The sequence below is a fragment of the Oncorhynchus gorbuscha genome, linkage group LG26, assembly GCF_021184085.1.
Source record: "Oncorhynchus gorbuscha isolate QuinsamMale2020 ecotype Even-year linkage group LG26, OgorEven_v1.0, whole genome shotgun sequence".
NCBI classification, from domain to species: domain Eukaryota; kingdom Metazoa; phylum Chordata; class Actinopteri; order Salmoniformes; family Salmonidae; genus Oncorhynchus; species Oncorhynchus gorbuscha.
This window is the reverse complement of record NC_060198.1, coordinates 7,068,477-7,091,455: the sequence shown is the minus strand read 5'-3', so window position 1 is coordinate 7,091,455 and position 22,979 is coordinate 7,068,477. Positions and strand designations below refer to the sequence as shown.

The 22,979-nt window shown below is 40.8% G+C and overlaps 1 long non-coding RNA gene across 1 annotated transcript; it reads left to right on the top strand.

The window, feature by feature from the left end:
- The first annotated feature begins 20,309 nt into the window (after window positions 1–20,309).
- Window positions 20,310–21,823, top strand: LOC124016061. Its single transcript, XR_006835300.1, has 2 exons — window positions 20,310–20,541; window positions 20,864–21,823. It is a non-coding gene; the product is annotated as an uncharacterized LOC124016061 (long non-coding RNA).
- Window positions 21,824–22,979: the final 1,156 nt, after the last annotated feature.

Here is a 22,979-nt window from a genome sequence, read left to right as displayed (position 1 = left end):
ATAATTATAGAGGTAATTACTTCCCTCAATAACTATATAAAAATGTTTGGATTCATTTTTGATAATGTCGATATAGAATAATTAGGTCCAGCAGTCCATTTCACCTCTGTGATGCAGCAGGAGAAGAGAAGAGAAGAGAAGAGACAATATGCACATGGAGAGGTAAACGCTCAATAAAAACCACTTAGCACCTCGAGTGATGGAGTCACCACTATTAACCACGACAAATGAGTCATGTAGGCAAAAACAGCGGCAGTGAGCCATGGAGAAGGAGCAGCTTCCAACAAAGAAATGATTGATAAAAAGGGGTTCAACTGTTTCAGTCATTTGGAAGTGGTTTGGATTTTTGAAGTCTGACAAAGAGCAGAGCAATGTTCGGTGCAAATTGTGCCGTAGATTGGTGGCTACCAAGTCTGGTAATACGACAAACCTTTTTCAACATCTGAAGCAAAATCACTCTTTGGAACATGTAGGAAGTTTGAGTTTGCGCAACAGTATTGATAAACGCCCCTCAAGCACCAGCCAATCTAGGGATGTTCATCCGAAGCAGTCAACACTGATAGTGTTTATGCCCAACAAGCAAACATCGAAAAGACAAAGACATCACAAATGCTATTATGCATTGCATTGCTAAAGACATGATGCCAATTAGCAGAGTCGAAAAGGAAGGTTTCAAGAGGCTTATACTTTTAATTGACCCCAGGTACGTGCTCCCTTGCCGCAAACATGGAACAATTTTCCTTAAATATAATTTTGTGTGTAGCTCACATAATACATTTTTAAAACTTTTATTTAACTAGGAAAGTCAATTAAGAACAACTTCTTATTTACAATGACGGCCTATCGGGGAACAGTGGTTTAAGTGCATGGTTCAGGGGTAGAAAGACAGATTTTTACCTTGTCAGCTAAGGGATTCAATCTAGCAACCTTTTGGTTACTTGCCCAACGCTCTAACCACTAGGCTACCTGCCACCCTAAACATAATTGGATTAATATCGTGATAATTATCGTTATCGAATGTAAAAATATATATAGATATCGTGATAATTTATTTGCCATATCGCCCAGCCCTAGCGCCAAGCTTGTAGCGTCATACATGCCAAAGGTGCTTCAACAAAATATGAGTAAAGGGTCTGAATACTTATGTAAATGTGATATTTCAGGTTTTTATTTGTAACTAATTAGCCAAAATGTCTAGAAAACAATTTTTTTATTTGTCTTTATGTGATATTGTGTGTAGATTGATGATGGAAAAAATATATTTAATCCATTTTAGAATAAGGCTGTAACGTAACAAAATGTGGAAAAAGTCAAGGGGTTTGACTACTTTCTGAATGCACTGTATGATAGATGATTGGAATATAATGTGTGGCCAAAACCGTGTCCTTTAGCTCTTGCAGAAAAAACATGTGCTAAATGCTAATGTTAGTATAAATTCCGTAGTCAGAACGAGGGTTGCAAAATTCCAGGAACTTTCAATTCCTTTCCAGGTTTTTCTGATGTCCCGTTGGAGGATTCCGGATTTCCTGCTTTTCCCTTCTGATTCCGGACTTCCTGCTTTTCCCTTCTGATTCCGAACTTCCTGCTTTACCCTTCTGATTCTGGACTTCCTGCTTTTCCCTTCTGATTCTGGATTTCCTGCTTTTCCCTTCTGATTCCGGACTTCCTGCTTCTCCCTTCTGATTCCGGACTTCCTGCTTTTCCCTTCTGATTCCGGACTTCCTGCGTTTCCCTTCTGATTCCGGACTTCCTGCTTTTCCCTTCTGATTCCGGATTTCCTGCTTTTCCCTTCTGATTCCGGACTTCCTTCTTTTCCTTTCTGATTCCGGACTTCCTGCTTTTCCCTTCTGATTCCGGACTTCCTGCATTTCCCTTCTGATTCCGGAAATCCTTCAGCCAGGGTTTTGAAAAGAAATTGAATTTATTGAAAGTTCCCTGAATTTTGGAACTCTAGTCAGAGCTCTTACTTTGCAGAAGATAAGAGATGTCACTGTAGGACCCAGGTAGGCCTGGTGGGCATGGAGGTCCAGGGGGGTACGAGCATGCCCACCATACCCTGCTCTGATGACAGACGGATGCCACAACCAATCACAATCCTGAATTCTTATCATGTGACCATTTTAAATCAATTGAACTACTTACTGAGATCCATCTGTAGGTCCCGGCCCACCATTTGGGAAACACTTGCACACGCTATTTGTTAAAGAAGCTAATGGTGTGTGTATGAATCTAAATGTGAATCTGACATGGCTGTGTCACAGTGATTCCTTACCATTCATTAGATTGAGGACTCGTCCAGCCACCTCATGGGTATTAAAGCCATAGCCTCCTCTCCATGGGATCCCTGGGATGCCAGGAGGTCCAGCAGGGCCAGGAGGACCGATGACGTAGTGTCGCACTTCCTCCCCTGAGAGGGGTACGGATCAGGCAAGGGCACATCACTCACCATTGACTGTCTCATGACACAATGTTATCTCTTTATTCCGTCCCGATTATCAACATTTGTGCTCAAACATCTGACTTACTCTGTAGAAGGCTGATGATGTCATTTAGCGATGTACTGCCTCCACCTGGAGCGCCAGGCGGGCCTGGAGGTCCAGGCACCCCACTAGCAATACCTCCACCTGAATTGTCAACAGAACTATTAGATCCAGGCAAACATACAATATGATATACTTTATATATGTAATGCTTTTGATAAGATGTTGGTTTGTCTGGAGTCACTCTGGATGTATGCGATGACGCGACTAGCAAGGTCGTCCACGGACTCCACTGATCCACCACCAGGGGGCCCCGGTACACCCGGAGGACCCGGAGGTCCCGACATGTACTCCCTGACACCATCGCCTCCATGAAGGACAACACAATACACAAGTTACTGCACTGCTAAACAGTAGCGTAGAAAAGGTTTTAGATCATCAGGCACCAGTTGGTGGTCCTTTCAGTTTAGAGCATCAACAGGGAAGTGGGTTCAACGGGACCACCCATACGTAGAATGTATGCACACATGACTGTAAGTCGCTTTGGATAAAAGCGTCTGCTAAATGGCATATATTATTATTATTATTATTAGTTAGCATCAACTACGCAAACAACATCGAAATCCTGTTTTGTCGACCATATTGTCCCACGGGGGTCACGTACGCTATCAAATACCGTAACGGTCTTTGGATGGACGGAGTTTAGGCCCAATCCTTTTCATTGGAGGTAAGAAGAACAAGCAGATCATCTCACTCACTCTTGAGGTATTCTGTGATGTATTGGCGGACGTCCGGTGTTCCAGACCCAGGTGGCCCATCGCGGCCGGGAGGTCCAGGTGGACCTGGCGCTCCAGGGGAACTCCTGGATGATCCACCACTGGAGTAGCCAGGGATTCCTGGAGCACCTGGAACGCCAGCCTCACCTAATGAAGATATAAGTTGGCTTAACTTATACAAAGGATCCACATTGAGTGATAAACATTGTTGAAGTGATGCTCCAGAGCTCTTGTATAATTTTAGCCAGTAGATTTGAAAATAGTGCTCACGAGCCAAAACAGTTTCCAGTTTGAATTATTTTTGCAATTCGTATGATATGTTACGAATGTATAAGTGCTTAAGATCCCAGACTGCATCTTTAAAGGGGTGTAAGGGTGTACCTTTTGGACCCGGTTGCCCCTCGGGGCCCTCTGGACCTTGGGGCCCTGGAAGTCCACTGTCCCCTTCTGGTCCTGGACCTCCAGGTTGTCCCTGGGGTCCAGGGAAACCTGGGGAGAAAACAATACAATGAACAATACAACATATACCTACAAGGATCAGGCCACAGGTGTAGGCTTGGATGTTTGACTATGCCTCTGGTAAATATTTGATCCACCCACCGACACCGGGATCTCCGGGAACTCCTGGTAAACCTGGGTCACCTGAAACATTGATAAAATTGGATTAAGGTCGACATTTTAAGTCTATCACTAAGTCTGCCATGTAAATAGTATGTGACTGAGTCAGTTCATAGCCTACTATGATATCAATCCATCCTTTTGACATGGACATGCCTTTAAAATTGCTTACCTTGGTAACCCTGGGGACCTGGTTTGCATTAGGAAACAATAAAATGATTTACAAGATGTTTGCACATAACCTCTGTTTCAACCAAATTGACTATGATGAAAACACAAATGGTATAGACAGTGAGTTGGACCCCTCTATACCTGGTGATCCCGGAAGGCCAGTTGGGCCAGCAGGTCCTGGTGGCCCAGCGAAGAAGGTTCCTGAAAGGCAACACAGCATTACACGACAATATTACATTGTGTTACATTACGTGACCTTCCATATCATACCATATCATATGGGGCGGCAGGTAGCCTAGTGGTTAGAGCGTTGGACGAGTAACTGAAAGGTTGCAAGATCAAATCCCCGAGCTGACAATGTCATGTTTTGTCATATATTGTCATGTCTTGTCCCTGTGCTTTCTCTTCTATTCGTTTCCCCCTGCTGGTCTTATTAGGTTCTTTCCCTCTCTCTCTCTTTCCCTCCTCTCTCTCTCTCTATCGTTCCATTCCTGCTCCCAGCTGTTCCTCATTCTCCTAACTACCTCGTTTACTCTTTCACTCCTGTCCCCTATTTTGCCCTCTGATTAAGTCCCTATTTCTCTTTCTGTTTTCGCTTCTGTCCTTGTCGGATCCTTGTTTGATGTTTGCTGTGCTGTGTTCTTGTTCCGTCGTGTTTATGCCTTCATCAGATGCTGCGTGTGAGCAGGTGTCTCTATCAGCTACGGCCTGCGCCAACCCGAAGCGACCTGCAGTCTGTGGCCGCTTCTCCTGTTGTTCTCCGCTACAGACTAGAGGATTTCTGTTATTCCTGTTTGGACATTACCTGTGAAAGAATACAGGATTAGTCGTTTTCTGTTAAGTCGCTTTTGGGTCCTCATTCACCCGCATAACAGACAAGGTCAAAATCTGTTGTCCTGAACAAGGCAGTTAACCCACTGTTCCTAGGCTGTCATTGAAAATAAGAATTTGTTCTTCATTAACTGACTTGCCTAGTTAAATAAAGGTCAAATATATACTGATCAACAGCTTCTATCTTTGACAGTAGAGTCATTGTGATTGTGTTGAGTGATCAGATGGTAACAGTATGGATAGTGTAGTTTTGGTAAGGGCCACCTACCTGAGTTGGGCACGAAGCTACCTGGCTCTCCCTTATCTCCTCGGGGGCCGGGCATACCAACACCTGTGAGAGAAATTGGTCAGGTTGACTTGAAATTCATCAAAATGGTTTGAAAAGGAACTTTGCAACAGATGACGCAAACCAGTTCTTACAATAGCTTAATTATTTTACAATATAATTTCAATATAATATTGTACATTCTTCTCAGGTAGAAATGTTATGGCTTACCTGGTACACCTGGCTCTCCTTGAGGACCTTCAGGACCTGGGGGACCCTTACCTGAGAAGGAATAAGGTATGAATTAGCTTTTTAAAAAGGACAGAATCCATAAGAAAAAGGAACCTGAACAAAATAAAATAAAACAGCTATCCGTCCAAAAATACATTGAAGTGCATGGAGAATGAACCACATGGCTTACCTAGAAGACCCTGGGCACCTGGTTCTCCTGGGGGCCCTGGAGGGCCAGGTGGGCCAGGAAGACTAGCCACAGGTGCACGTCCTGTTGTAAGGGGTAAAGTAAGTTTAGAGGTAATAAGAAAGTCATACACTAAAACAAGAACATATTTTCAGCCAAACATACTCACTCTCTGTGGTTTCCACAGTCTGTACAGTAATACCAGGCTTTCCCTTCTCTCCCTTCTCTTCTTCCTCTCCCTTTTCTCCCATGGGACCTATAGAGACAAAGACAATGAACAATCAAAGGGAAAGTACGTACAGTATGTGGACCCTGGTGTCTCATTGGATATCTGAGAAATAAGTCTTACCAGGCGTCCCAGGAAGACCAGCAGGGCCAACAGGACCTGAGGAGACACAACAGAAGCACTGAGCACACAGCTTACTGTACCTGCAAGTCTATGAGGAACTTCATGAAGATCTCCAACATCTAGATCTTCATCCAGATCTGGTCAAGGCGATACAGTGTTTACTCAAACTGTAGAGCAACGTCTTAGAACAGAGGTTCCCTAACTTTTTATAGTCCTGTACCCCTTCAAACATTCAACCTCCAGCTGCGTACCCCCTCTAGCACCAGGGTCAGCGCACTCTCAAATGTTGTTTTTTTGCCATCATTGTAAGCCTGCCACACACACGCTATATGATTCATGTATTAAACATATGAATGAGTGTGAGATTTTGTCACAACCTGGCTCGCGGGAAGTGACAAAGAGCTCTTATAGGACCTGGGCACAAATAATAACATAATAATAGTCAATCATTTTGCTCTTTATTTAACCATCTTACATAATGAGAAGGGTGTGTGTCCTTGTTAATGCAGACAGAAAAGAGCTCCAACTTCATAATCATAGCCTCAATTTTGTCCTGCACATTGAATATAGTTGCGGAGAGTCCCTGTAATCCTAGATTCAGATCATTCAGCGAGATAAAACATCACCCAGATAGGCCAGTGGTGTGAGAAACCCGTCATCATGCAAGAGGTCAGACAAGTGAAAATGGTGGTCAGTAAAGAAAACTTTAAGCTTGTCTCTCAGTTTTAAGTAAGTGTAGCGATGTCTCTTTAAGCTTGTCTCTCTTAAAATTTGGGATAGTTTAATGTATCTCATCAATCTAGACGTATTTCCTGCATTGATGATGACCTTTGGCCTTACCTTTAGGCCCAACAGGCCCAGCAGTGCCAGCAGGTCCGGGGCCTCTGGGTTCACCAGGAGAACCTATGGCATCACATAACATTACTTAAGAGCTTGAACAGGAACTCATCATTTAAATATCTACATTTTCTGGATTTTTTTCTCTGAAGATATACTGTGACGCCATCAAATACACTAATGAACATACCTTTGTCCCCTTTCTCTCCAAACCCTGGAGGACCAGGCTCTCCACGTGATCCCGTTGGTCCTTCTCGGCCCCTCTGGCCTGGGGGGCCCTCCGCACCAGCTTCACCTATTCACAGATGAGAAGAGATGCAGTGTGGGAGTGAGAGTCTATACAATACTTTTCTCATTTGTTGCAAGATTGAAATCTTGTAATTTTAAGTCAAATTGTGTCCTTAAGCATTACCTGCATTTCCTTTAGGTCCCCTCGGGCCCTCCAGTCCACTGTGGCCCATCTGACCTGGAGGACCTAAGGAAGAGAAGCCGAACATCAGTCTGCTATCATTCAGCAGATGATTATTTACTGTAGCCACTCCAGAATAAAACTAGTAGTTTGTGTTCCTACCTGGTAGGCCAGGGAATCCGTTATCACCTGAAATAAATTAATGAATTCCATTTGTACAGTATAACTCTAACATGTACAGTATTTGCTGTGTGACATCATTGAAATTAAAAGTAGGTCCAAGGCTCACTGACCTTTGACTCCTGGAGCACCTTGGTCACCTGAAATAAAACAGCTGAAATGTTAATCAGCAGACACAGCCAAAACTTGCTCTGCCAATACAGTTAGTTTCCATCTATGGATGGATGGATCCATCTACGTAGGTTTCCATGTCCATGCAGTGGATGCCCTACAGTACCTTTGGTCCCAGGCTCTCCTCTCGCTCCTTTCATTGAGTGTGCAAGTGTTGCTGTAAACAAATAAATAAAACATGTTGTCAATATACAGAATCCAATAAAAACCACAAATGTATAAATCTTTCAAAAATATTCATACAATTCAGAAGTTTGCATGATTTGGGATTTTTGACTGAATCATTCCTTTGTTTTAATGGTTGAAAAGCTCAACATATACCCACAAAACACAAGGCTGGTGCACAGTGTAAGTTCTGGTTCTGTACCTCGTACAGAACCAGGTTTCTTTCCCTCTCTATCCCTCTCTCTCTCTATCGTTCCGTTCCTGCTCCCAGCTGTTCCTCATTCTCCTAACGACCTCGTTTACTCTTTCACACCTGTCCCCTATTTTGCCCTCTGATTAGGTCTCTATTTCTCTCTCGGTTTCTGCCTCTGTCCTTGTCGGATTCTTATTTTCTGTTGCTGTGTTCTTGTTCCGTCCTGTCGTGTTTTGCCTTCATCAGATGCTGCGTGTGAGCAGGTGTCTCTGTCAGCTACGGCCCGCGCCTACCCGAAGGGACCTGCAGTCTGTGGCCGCTTATCCTGTTATTCCCCTCTACAACTAGAGGATTTCTGTTATCCCCGTTTGGACATTTCCTGTTAAGGATTCAGGATTATGTTATTTTCTGTTTGGACTTAAATAAACTCAGTTTCTGTTAAGTCGCTTTTGGGTCCTCACTCACCTGCATAACAAAGGAAGCCACAAAATTGTGCACCAATATAAAAATGGCAGTGGTGGGAAAAGTACTCAATTGTCATACTTGAGTAAAAGTAAAGATACCTTCATGGAAAATGACTCAAATAAAAGTGAAAGAAACCCAGTAAAATACTACTTGAGTAAAAGTCTAAAAGTATTTGTTTTTAAATATACTTACGTATCAAAAGTTGATGGAATTGCTAAACTGTACTTAAGTATCAACAGTAAAAGTATAAATCATTTCAAATTCCTTATATTAAGCAAATCAGATGGCACAATTTTATATTTTTATTGACCGATAGCCAGGGGCACACTCAGACATCATTTACAAACAAAGCATTTGTGTTTAGTGAGTCCGCCAGATCAGAGGAAGTAGGGATGATCAGGATGTTCTCTTGATAAGTGTGTGAATTGGACCATTTTCCTGTCAAAATGTAACGAGTACTTTTGGGTGTCAGGGAAAATGTATGGAGTAAAAAGTGCTTTACTTTCTTTAGGAATGAAAAACATATATATATTAAAAGTTAAATAAAGTACAGATAACCCAAAAAACGACTTAAGTAGTACTTTAAAGTATTTTTACTTTACACCACTGCAAAAAGGGTATAGAAAAGTATTTTGTATTTTAAAAGTACAAATTGGAGTGAAGTTCAGCCCAGTGTAATGCAAACGACTAAATACTCAGAAAGAATTGAAATACATATTTCAAATACATGTAAAACAAATACTGCCCGTCTTTGCATAGCAGTCACTTACTTTCAAATCTGTGAAGGGAAGAAAACAAGTGAACACTTTGGGCGAAAGGAAAGATTATTGGGATGCATTGATAGAGAGACGATAGATGTTGTGGGAGATGTTTACCAGTGCTAGAGGCAGAGAGTCCAGAGTTCATGGATGTAGAGCTGAGGGACAGGTTGTTCTGAAGCCCTGTGGCTGTAGAAACATTGATAAACACCCACATCGATTGAGTAACACCCACAGTAACATATACAGTATTCATCAAATGAGGAGACATTTTATTTTTTATACTTTCTTGTGATTCTTATGTCGCACACAAATCGTGTTCATTTTAATCATGTGCTTTTTATCTCTTGGACTAAATCTGTTCAGTTATATAAATAGCTTTGTTGATGGTGTGAAGGATTAAATTCAGATTACATTTCTGTTGGCACTATTATCACTCCCTATCATGCCATTCTTATTAGAGTAATTGTGACTGTATATTTGGTGATATCTATTGCTGACCTGTGAGTGTGATAGGTGAGTGTTGGAGGGTGGAGGTGGGGGACAGGTTGATGGCGCTGCTGTGGTACCCATAGCCTCCAGCTGTGGGGCCTGACCACACATAGGAAGTCATTCCTAAGTCCAGGGTGGCGCTGTCGTACTGGCCTAGGAGAGAGGGAACGGGTTACTAGTTTTATGTATGTTTATTTAACCTTTACTTAACCAGGTGAGTCAGTTAAGAACATATTCTGGCCATCTAATGCATCAGTGATTATTTATGTACGTATTTACTTGTGTAATTACTACTTATGTACCTATTCATTTATTTCAGAGTGCATTTAAACATTTATTTATTACAGCATTTATTAATTTACCTAGTTTTATCACGATTATATTGGTGAGGGTGTGTACCTGACTGGGAGCTGTTTGGCATGGTTCTGGTCTCTACGCTGGCCTTCCTGGGGATAGGGAGGGTGCTGGTGGGGGAGCGAGGGGGGCTGATGCTGCTGGAGCGACTCCCCTTCAGCAGCCGCTTCACGTCTTCCAGCTCCGTCCCTAAGGGCCACGGGGGAACAGACTCTGGTGTCATTTAAAGTCACTTAGGAAACGTACAGTGTGCAGGCTTTTCGACAGGTTTTTAATTATAAAGACCGATTTTTATCCAACTGTATTTATCTTATCTTCAAGCATCCACGTTCCATTTCCTTTCCACATTTTCTGACTGAGTCTTATTGTCTCCCTATTTGTTGAAGTCAAACTAATATAATCTTGGTCCACGTGTATTTTCTAGGGCAGATCGGGTGAGTCATAGGTTAGTGATAAGAGCCCGCGTGGTACTAGGCAACTCACATCTTTTGGCTGTGGGAGAGGCACTCTGCAGTCTGCATCTGATCTCACTCTCTGGAACAGGACACACAGAATATAATAGAATAGGATATAATAGAATACAATAGAATAGAAAAGTATAGAATAGATAAGAATAGAGTAGTGTAATCAGATGTGTTCTATTTTATTCAAATGCCGCTTCTTAAAATTGCAAAACAATAATAAGTGCATTCTGCAGTAGTGTTGTTGGTGCTGTGCGCTAACAGCCAGTACCTCTACTGTGGCTCCGCCCTCTGGTGGGTGTACTGGCAGCTGCACTTGCTGCCAGCTCAATTATCAAAAATCAAAAATCAATTATGTAATTTTTAATATCCACTTTTATTAAACATAGGAATTATGGTTTTAATATGGTTTTTGAACCCTATAATTAGTTTACAAGCATGATAGCTGTACGTTTAGTTTATGGTTGACGCAGCTTGTTGGCCATTAGCCAATCTGTGTTTCTCAATGAGTTCAGAACATGCATTGAATGCACCCAACTGGTATTTACGGCTTCACAACTGGTAATTACCACCTTCTCACTTGGTTTGAACACAGCATATGAATAGGGTTAACCTTTGACCTTGTCACTGACCTTCGTAGCCCATGGAGCGGGCAGTCATGGTGGTGGTCATGCTCTTTCCCTCCGTGGGGGTGGGGGAGAAGCTGACAGCAGAGGATGCAGACCCCTGTGCCCCACCCATCTTCACACCTCCTGAACCCGCCCCTGTCAAGGAGCTGTAGTTGTACCTGGTAACCGTGGAAACGGTCACAGAGCCCAAGCCACCGGCCGACATTTTGGCACTAGAAGAACCCCCTCCTCCGATTCCGGTACCAGAACTAGAGGCAAAACCAGAACTAGAACCAGAACTGGAACCAGTGACAAAACTGCCTCCTCCTGCTCCTGCTCCTTTGGAACTAGAGACAAAACCAGAACTGGAACCACCAGTAAGGGAACCAGTGAAAAAACTGGAACTGGAGCTTGACATAAGACCCCCTCCAGAAATGGAGAGGGAGCCCCTGGTTTTGCTCGCCCCAAACTATGCCCCAGAGGCCCCTGAAGACAGAAACGCTGCGCCGGAGGCCCCCAAGGCCCCCAAAGAGGGGGACTCTATAGTGGTACTGGTGGTTGATTTGCTGACGGATCTCCCTCCATACCCAGACTTAGCTCCACCCCCAGACCCGGCTGCAGCAGAGGAGGATACTAGCACTGAGCTACTGCCTCCTGTGGTGGCTCTACTGGTAGACTCTCCTCCTCCAATAGAGAGCAGCCCACTCCTTGAAGTGTGACTACCTGAGGCTGGAGGGGGAAAGGAGAAAAATAATGATTAGAACCTATTCAGAGTGGAGAGAGAGTGAGTCTCATTCAGTACATTTAGTTATTGTTTGCTTTTCTAAAGTCTACAGACTTTGCCAGTAGGCATGCCAGCTAAGATAGTTATACAAGCTAGCTACTCTAACTTGAAATTGCTTCATGGTAGCTAGTTACAAGGTTGGGAAATTGGGAACCTATCTGAGCTAGCTGAAGCCACCTTCTTAAAAATTGCCAAGTGGCTAGTGGTATTAAAGAGAATAAACAAACAATCACCAAAAAAGTGTATATATATTTTTTATGTAGGACAAATCTCAGGGGGCACTTGCCCCTGTGCCCCTTATGGGCATGACGCCTCTGAATGTAGCTTAGCTGTCTATATATATATTGAATCCTATAAGTAATGGAATTATATATCAGTTACCATAAGAGTTCTATAGGAGCATCTAAGCTCTTTCGTTGGAATAGTTTAGGCTGTGATTGACAGTACAAGAAAAACTGTCTTTTACAGGATTCTGACTGTCTTCCAAATGAGCAGGTGTTAAAAAAAACTGGCACACTGTGCCAAAAAAAGAAAAATGACATCTAGATTTTTTTTTAAATGTAGACTTTTCCCACTGGCTCTCTGTCTGAGCATGTCTTGAACATGTTATGGTATAACTACTGCTGCAGCTACCACTGCTCTGAGAAATGACCTTCCTCTCCACAACGGAAACTCCACTTGAACTGCTCGAGGACACGCTCTTCTGGTTGGAGACGATAGAGTTAGTGATTCCCTCTTGTGGAGAAATGAGGTACTGTCAAAGACCAATGCTGAAGACTTGGGTCCTGTTCAATGATGGAAAAAGTACTCAAAAGTCATTTTGGAGTAAAAGTAAAGATAACTTAATAGAAAATTACTCAAGTAAAAGTGAACGTCACCCAGTAAAATACTACTTGAGTAAAATTCTGAAAGTATTTGGTTTTAAATATATTTAAGTATCAAAAGTGATAATATAAATAATTTAAAATTCATTTTTTTAAGCAAGCCAGACATCACCATTTTCTCAGGGATGTTATCTTGATAAGGGTGTGAATTTTTTTTAAATGTCCTGTCTTGCTGAGCATTAAAAATGTAACAAATACTTTTGGGTGTCAGGTAAAATGTATGGAGTAGAAAGTACATGATTTTCTTTAGGAATGTAGTTAAGTAAAAGTAAAAGTAGTCAAAAATATAAACAGTGAAGTAAAGTACATATACCCCCCAAAACTTAAGTAGTACTTTCAAGTATTTTTACTTAAGTACTTTACACCATTGGTCCTGTTTGAATACTTTAGAAATGTATCCTCCTTTTTTTCTCCTTGAGGTAAGCACAGATCTATGAGTGATTGAATAGGTGCAAGCACGATTACCACCCATTTATTGCACCATTCTAACCATTCAGATCTGTGATTACATCAAGGAAAGTAGGAAGGAAGGATGCATTTCTGAAGTGATCGAACAAGGCCCCAGACTGCTGAAAATGATCATGAATAATCTTCACTACCAATAATTATAGTATGAAAATATATATTTCAATGAATTATAGAAACTCAACGTTCGGATGGACAGAGGATGAATTCATATGTATGGGATATTATATTCACAGGTACATGTAGTGTGTATAAATTATGAAAACCTTCAGAAAGGACACAATTCACTTGGCGGCAGTGATGTCAACCGGGTTGTTGTGGTTACTGTTTCTTTGACAACTATGAAAAAAAAGATACATTGACAATTCAGAAATAGGTTTCATGTTAAAATGTATTCCTGGCCAACACACTTGTAATAATCTATTTGAAGAGTACCAGGTTCAATATCACGGTACACTGCAATAATGTGTTGTGGCCGATAGGTGATATCTATAGATCATATTTGGTCATTGAGAACGACTACAAAAAGACAAATCTGTATTTGTGTCATTCCAAACCTTCAGCGTGTATCAAAATCAAAGCAAGCTTCTATAAAGCCAGAACAGCAAAGCAAAATAAAACGTATTTTCTCTAGAATATTCAGTGACCTCTTACCCTTGCCACTGGCACCAGCATTTACAATTTTGGTTGTCGTTAGATTGTCCATCCCATGTTAACTGTTTCAAAACAGAACATGTATTTCTTTTTACATCACATTCATCACACTGGTGCATGCAGAAAAATCAAAGGATGTTACTGTATGGAAATATCAAACTAACTAACAGGACTTCAAACTATATAGATTTGTCCGAATTTTTATTTTTTATGGAATTTTTATAAATTATTTCTCAATTTTTGGCATTATCTACTACTAGTACTCTCTCTCTCTCTTTATTTCTCTCTCTCTCTCTCTCTCTCTGTTTCTTTCGCTCTCACGCTCACACTCTCCCTCTCTCTGCTATAAACGTTCCAAAGTTCCCTGATTGAGAATGTGTTGTTGATTTAAGCAGAGACCCTAACCTTGGGCAAGGTAAGGTGTGTACTGTACATTTTATTCACCTGATAAACGAGAGCTCTTTTTATAGGGAGCAGTGGTTTACTGGCGGTGCCTATCGATTTTCCTGTGAAACTGAAAGGGGAAAAAGACTGAAATCAGACCTGGGTGTTGAAATCATTTAGAAGTTAAGTTCACTATACCACTGATACAAGATGTCAGTCATGGCCAAAGGCTCCTGTCTAATAACATAACATGACATAGCATAGCATAGCATATCACATGACTTAACATGTAATCTGACACAACAGCTTCTCTTGGACGGGTTGTTTCAATAGCATTGACTGATGGATGTAGCGTGGACAGGTTCTACGGCAGAACCATGGCCATGATTTAGCCTACACTAGGAAGGATAAAAGGAAGGACAAAACTGTAAAAATGTACAAATACACTGGCCACAAATGGATGCTAATGGATATTTAAAAAAATTGGAAAAACCTGTGTATATTATTCTAACGTAAGCTCATCTTCTTATTCAAGAACAAAAATGTAATCCTCACTCTAACACGTCGGTGTTATTTGCTGTGGATGCTAATATGAACAAGGCCAGACCTGTGTGGATTTCTTATTGGCTGCCTCAATTTTCTCAATTTCCATGTAGATTTTTTAAATTGATTACTTGAATCATTTGAACACATACTTGAATACTGAATTCTACGTGAAATTATGATGTTTTATAAATACTGAATAGGCTGCTACTTGAATCACTGTCATTCCGAAATGCATATCAACTATTGAATATGAAATATGACCCCTTGTAAAGTAATTCATGCTTTATAGCTACCCCCACATGGTACACCACGGTGTCATGTTACATAGTAGATGACCTATGACCTCTAATTAGCATCACCAGGTCACGAGGGCAGCCAATGGCTGCATCCAAAATGGCATCCTATTCCTATAGGCAATCCAGTGCCCTATGGTCAAAAGTAGTGCACTATGTAGTGACTATTTACTCTAGGGTGCCAATTCAGACACTTAATATACAATTACTTGAGGCAAATAGGATTATCTATACAAATAGATACAGATGAAATCATTAGTATGTGGTGGTAATTGACTGTCAAATGACTTAAATGTAATGTAAATGTACTTGTTTTTTTTGCCCTCAAGAAAAGCAGAGGAAGATGTTGAGGTTGAGAGAAGGAAGTATCAGTTGCCATAGGCTGTGTGTACACGTGTCTCACACCTGTGTATCACCCCTTCAGTTACAGGCTATTTGCAATCTGTTTATCTCTTTGATGTATATGAAAAAAACACTGGCATACTAAGCACTGAATCCATCACAGTCTTGATATGGTGCGATATAATACTATAATTATAATACCTAATTGGCACATTGGATTTGGGATTGCAATTAAATGAGAAAATTATCATTCAGGGTAGGCATAATTACCGGAAGGCATAATTTGGCAACAATTAGCTGTAAATATCTCAAAGAGATTAACTATGCAGACAGCAACACAATTATTCCAATCGGCTCTTGAATTTGGAGGGATGAAAATGTGAATGTGTTCCAAAAAAATGAATCGGCATTCCTCCCCACAATGTGTAAGGAATGTGTTATTATGTCTACACAGGCGAGACATAAACAGGGGATAGATTAGTACTGCCTCTATTTGGATTGTAAAACTATTTGGATTGTAAAAAATTAAATTTTAAAAGCATTATGTCTACCCCCGTTTTCCAAAGATGATCTTCCTCTCCTCTCTCCTCTATTTTCACAGAAAATGATTTGATGGCACCAGCGATCCTATGTGCTTCTGCAGTATCTCCAGGTGCGTTATGGATAGGGTCCGCGGTGTTCATGCGCTGTATGTGCCTGGCCGGTTTATGTATGAGTCTTTTCTGACTCATTGCTTCTACCGTACCAACAACACGTTGGAACAAAACAGCTGGAACGGTGCTGTAACTTCAGCCGCTGACAGACTCTGCGTTTGGATAGGGGGGCGATGCCCAGGGGAAAGAAAAGTAGATGGGTGGATGAAATACTTTACATGAGTTGGTAAACTATGGAGGGATTTGCGTAATTATTTATGTTTTTCTAAATAAGAGACATAGGCTATTCTAGTCCATTTGGGACATTTACATTTTCTATAGCAACGAAGTAAATACATTTTTGCCTTGCATGGCCTATTATGCAGTTGAATTTGACTTGGAAGTTAAAAAAGGTGAAAAATACAATTAAAACATACCTAGATAATTCTGAATGTTAACATGGACTGGCTTTGTTTATTTAGGCCTAGTTAAGGCAGTGAGTTGTCTAGGCCTATCAGGTTGCAAAGTTGAGAGAGGAAAATAACTTAACTTTAAAAATCTTACATAGTCTACTCATAGTCCATGTGCAAAGCCTAGGCTACTGTGATGGGGTGTTTTTTTAAATAATTATGTGGGAATCATAAAATAGCATCAAATTCCACACTGTGTATCCAAATGGCCATTTTTTTGGGGGGGGGGGCAGTGAATGGTACATAACTTCCTTGCTCGTCATCAGGCTATGGTTGTATGGGTCAAGCCTTACAGAAGTGGACTATAAACTGAAGCAACGCATAGTCTTAGTCCGTTTCTGTCCTGCAGTGCCTCAAGAAAAGACTGACTGGTTAAGTCACACCTTGTAACACATTGGGTACAAGATCCTGAAAACGGCAATGCACCACAGACAGGGATTTACAGTTGTGTCAGAGAGTAGTAGCAGGCAGCTTACCTTTGAGATGCTCTAGTATCTTACCATGCAGTCATTGTGACATTAGCCTGAATGTTACAACCTCCACAGACACACAACCATGCAAGGGTGAACCTTATAGCATGTCCCTGAGGAGCAGGCAGGCCTATCTCTACTAACCTAACTACACTGAGTGGACAAAGCATTAGGAACACCTTCCTAACATTGAGTGGCACCCCGTTTTCTACTCAGAACAGGCTCAATTTGTCGGAGCATGGACTCTACAAGGTGTCGAAAGTGTTCCAAAGGGATGCTGGTCCATGTTGACTCCAACGCTTCCCACAGTTGTGTCAAGTTGGCTTGATGTCCTTTGGGTGGTGGACCATTCTTCATACACACAGGAAACTGATGAGAGTGAAAAGCCCAGCAGCGTTGCAGTTCTTGGCACGAACAGGTGCGAATGGCAACTACTACCATACCCCGTTCAAAGGCACTCAAATATTTTGACTTGCCCATTCACCCTCTGAATGGCACACAAAAACAATCTGTCTCAATTTTCTCAAGACTTTAAAATCCTTATTTAACCTTTCTCCTCCCCTTCATCTACACGGATTGAAGTGGATTTAACAAGTGACATCAATAAGGAATCATAGCTTTCACCTCGATTCAACTATGTCATGGAAAGAGCAGGTGTTCCTAATGTTTGGTACACTCAATGTATAGAGTACTTGTCAAAAGCACCTACTCATCCATGGCTTTTTCTTTATTCTTACTATTTTCTACATTGTAGAATAATGATGAAGACATCATAACTATGAAATAATACATATATGAAATCATTTAGTAACCAAAAAAGTGTTAAACAAATCAAAATACATTTTGTATTTGAGATTCATTCAAAATAGCCACCCTTTGCCTTGACAGCTTTGCACACTTTTGACATTCTCTCAACCAGCTGCATGAGGGAGTCACCTGGAATGCATTTCAATTAACAGGTGTGCCTTGTTAAGAATTAATTTTGGGAATTTCTTTCCTTCTTAATGCATTTGAGTCAATCAGTTGTGACAAGGTAGGGGTGGTATACAGAAGATAGCCCTATGTGGTAAAAGACCAAGTCCATATTATGGCAAAAACAGCTCAAATAAGCAAGGAGAAAGGACAGTCCATCATTACTTTAAGACATAAAGGTCAGTCAATCCGGAAAATGTCAAGAACTTTGAAAGTTTCTTTAAGTGCAGTCACAAAAACCATCAAGGACTATGATAAAACTGGCAGTTACCTCTGCTGCAGAGTAAAGGTTCATTAGATTTGCCTGCCTCAGAAATTGCAGCCCCAATAAATGCTTCACAGAGTTCAAGTAACAGACACATCGAATTGCTGCAAAGAAATCACTACTAAAGGACACCAATAATAAGAAGAGACTTGCCTGGGCCAAGAAACATGAGCAATGGATATTAGACCTGTGGAAATCTGTCTTTTGGTCTGATGAGTCCAAATTTGAGATTTTGATTCCAACCTTTGATTCGAACCTTTGTGTCTTGTGAGTCGCAGAGTAGGTGAACGGATGATCTCCGATTTGTGTGGTTCCCACTGTGAAACTGATAAAATAATTTATAATGGTAAAGATAAATGATTAAATATTTCCACCCCGAAACTTAACCGTTAGGTATTAGAGGTTATGCAGCATGGATAAGGAGTATTAAAAATATGTGAGGTGTGATGGTGTGGGGATGCTTTGCTGTTGACAATGTCTGTGATTTATTTAGAATTCAAGGCACACTTAACCAGCATGGCTACCACAGCATTCTGCAGCGATATGCCATCCCATCTGGTTTGCGCTTAGTGGGACTATCATTTGTTTTTCAACAGGATAATAACCTAAAACACACCTCCAGGCTGTGCAAGGGCTATTTGACCAAGAAGGAGAGTGATGGAGTGCTGCATTAGATGACCTGGTCTCTACAATCACCCGACCTCAACACAATTGAGATGGTTTGGGATGAGTTGGACCGCAGAGTGCAGCTAACAAGTGGGAAAAAAGCAGCCAACAAGTGCTAAGCATATGTGGGAACTCCTTCAAGACTTTTGGAAAAGCCTTCCAGGTGAAGCTGGTTGAGAGAATGCCAAGAGTGTGCAAAGCTGTCATCAAGGCAAAGTTCGGCAACATTTTAAAATCTAAAATAAAAAGTATATTTGGATTTATTTAACACTTTTTTGGTTAATACATGATTCCATATGTGTTATTTCATAGGTGTCATGTCTTCACTATTATTATACAACGTATAAAATAGTATAAATAAAGAAGAACCCTTGAATGAGTAGGTGTGTGCAAACTTTTGACTGGTACTGTAAGTCTATGCTACTAACCCACAGTTTTGGGACATATCTCTGTGAAAACAAAGAGACTATATCAAATGGGGAAATTACAAGGAATATGCCAGGGGGTTTCGACTTGTGATGCTGAGGCTGGCATGGCATGGTATTTCATTCATGTGATGGAATTCTGAAGGGTATAAATCTCATGAGGTCGACAGAGTACACATGACTCACTTATGACCTGACCCTGTTTATTGCAATTTATACATTTTAGTCATTTAACAGAGTGGGACCAATTCCGGGACGTGTTAGGGAAGGAGTTTTGGTGGAGCTTTCTCTCTCTCTATGTTTCTTCCAGTAAAAATAATAAAATACTGAATACAATTATTTTTTCAATCAGCGATCACGTAGCTGATTTATACTTTATACAATAGTGATGCAAAATTGCATGCATATAATAACATATGAATCAGTTGCATCAACAATAAAACACATTCAAACCTCATAATAATAAAATCTATAATTGTGTTAATTTATCATTTTAACTTTCACTTAGGCCTATTTATTAAGTGATGAACACTATGTAGAACCCTTCTTGTCTTCCAAAGAATCCTTCTTGCCTTTCAAATAATCATCAAACAACCCTTTCTTCCAAAAACTGTTATTAGTTCTTAGCATTGCCGTTGCAAAGGATTCTGAAAAAATATCCTTCAAATTCAGACAGTGGAGAAAACGTATGTTTTTCCTGACTGTGGCACAGGCTTCAATCCAATTGGACATCAAAAGATACACATGAGGTCCCACACAGGGGACAATAGACATCATCTGTGACATACTGTATGTTTGAAGTACACATGAGTACTCACAGGGTAGAGACCATTTAGATGCAATGATTACAGAAGGCTATATACACAATGTATACAAAAGTATGTGGACACCCCTTGAAATGAGTGGCTATTTCAGCCACACCCGTTGCTGACAAGTGTATAAAATTGAGCACAGCCATGCAATCTCCTTTTGGATTTTAAAAGTATTTTTTTATTTAGTTAAGTTACTGTTTTACATTTTACATTCTTTATTTATGTTATCTATTTATTTATTTTACTCCCGGAAGTTGTCGTCCAACTCGTTTTCCCCCCGGATTAATCCAACATGGCTGCGTCCTTCTGATTTACGATACATATACAGTCAAGCTCCAGAACAAATGAAAACATGCATGTAAAAGAAGTAATAAAGTGGAATGTACGGGTGTCTATGCTGTATGCTTTCGGAATATGGACAATGCTCGGCACATACGGATATTATCAGTACACGGGGCGCAATGAAGAAAAGTCTGGTAGGCTACTCGCGTCACAGCAGCTCAGCTAACGTTAGCTAACTAGCTAGCAGACACAGCCTATCTAGCTATTTATCTAAATATCAATACCATAGCTAATTATCACATTATATTATGGACTGTTATTGGACTAAACTGCTAATGATTTCTAATGGAAGTGCTTCCAAAGGTTGACAATATTACATGTCCTTGACCTTGTTATTGTTGATAAGCTCAAGGTAGACTTTATCAGCATTCAGCACAAATGTAACGTCACCTTTTATTAAATTACAAAATTGCATGTTTAGAAAATTCTGTGTTTCTTCATCTTATCATCCTGCAGTCAAAGAGAAGGAGGAACAACCTCCGAATCCTAGAGAATTGACTATCCAGAGTGCACACATGAAAACCACCATCGTCTACAAGGAAAACTTTGTTCCTTATTCTACAAGGGTCTACAATTTTGTCAGCTCTCTCAGTCGGGACTCTGCATCGGCTGACAGCCAAGACAATACAAAGTAATGGTGAAAAAGTGAAAGCTGTAATGAACTGATGCCATTGCCTGCATAGTCTACCACATTTGTGATGTGTGTAGCAAAATACTTAGGAATTAATACTGTAAATTGTACATTGAATATATCTCTGTGTAAAATACACTGACTGAAATTATTTGTCACTTGTACAATGAATTGAAATACCACAGTGTCCCTCTGTTTGAGAACCCCTCTGCTAACCTAGAAACATTCTCTACCTACACTCAATGCAAAGTGTAGACAACATCTGGCTGTTGAACTTCTAGATATGGCAGTGATAACCTGTCCTGTGCATTGCTGCTGTATAACATTCAGTCCAATCAGATTTTTGCAAACATCTGAAGTAGGAGCATAACTTTTATACAACTAGCAGAGTGTCTGACAGCTGGCCTATGTATGCATTTCAGCACTTCAAGATAAATCAATGAAACTTCTGTCAAATAAACGTAATTAGTAAATGAAGTGCAACTGCTAATGAAATTTTTGCTGTCGTCTGTGTTGATAATGGTAATGTAATATCCATTTATCTGAGGATGTCCTCTACACATCAGTCTGTTATGACCTGTGGATTGTGTCTGGATGATAAAATTGGGGGAGTACCAGTACCACTCACCACTTTTTAATTGGAGGAAACTGTTAGCAGTAAAATATTTGACAGTTGAAAATGTTATGTGAAGAGGGAATTCAACAACTCTTGGAGGGTAGTGAAAGTAGAATTTTTTTAAAAACTCTAATTGAAAGAAAATGACTGGATAAAACATACAACTGGATCAACGTGTCTCTACCTTTAGCTCAGTCAGCTCTTCTCTGTCCATTTCTTAACGATTGATTGGATTGGTTTTACAGAGGGTAAAATGTTGGAGGCTTTAGAAAAATAAATAGAAATGCATTTTCAAAACAGCCATGTATGGATTCAGTGACCAATTGCAATCTTGATACAAAACAAAATGTTGGTTCTCATGTTATTGGTTTTAAATTCCCATTGTGATTTTTCCCGTCCCTAAACCATTTTGAAATATATAAAAGCCTTCAATTTTTCATCTGACTATAAAACTAACCCGAGCACGAAGCAGTGGCTACACTATGCCGCTACTCAAATGTGATGATAGATCCTTGCAATGCTTTATTATGGTAAAATGTTTTTCACCCCATGCATTCCGGTGTTATTGAGGCTTTCTCTGGACTGATGGCTTCTACGGTTGTGGCTAAATGGAGTACAGCACCTTCTAGTTGTCACGTCGGGACTACTAGCATTTTAGCTAACCTTGACCTAATTCTCCTTACCTGCTGCATTAGTTATCCTAACTTGCTGCGTTTGTTCTCCTTGCCTGCTGGGTTAGTTCTCCTTACCTGCTATGTTAGTTCTCCTTCTCTGCTGTGTTAGTTCTCCTTCTCTGCTGCGTTAGTTCTCCTTACCTGCTATGTTAGTTCTTCTTACCTGCTGTGTTAATTCTCCTTCTCTGCTGTGTTAGTTCTCCTAACCTGCTGCGTTATTTCTCCTAGCCTGCTACGTTAGTTCTCCTAGCCTGCTGCGTTATTTCTCCTAGCCTGCTGTGTTAGTTCTCCTAACCTGCTGCGTTATTTCCCCTAACCTGCTGCGTTAGTTCTCCTAGCCTGCTGCGTTAGTTCTCCTAGCCTGCTGCGTTATTTCTCCTAGCCTGCTACGTTAGTTCTCCTAGCCTGCTGCGTTATTTCTCCTAGCCTGCTACGTTAGTTCTCCTAGCCTGCTACGTTAGTTCTCCTAGCCTGCTGCGTTATTTCTCCTAACCTGCTGCGTTATTTCTCCTAGCCTGCTGCGTTATTTCTCCTAGCCTGCTGCGTTATTTCTCCTAGCCTGCTACGTTATTTCTCCTAGCCTGCTGCGTTATTTCTCCTAGCCTGCTGCGTTATTTCTCCTAGCCTGCTACGTTAGTTCTCCTAGCCTGC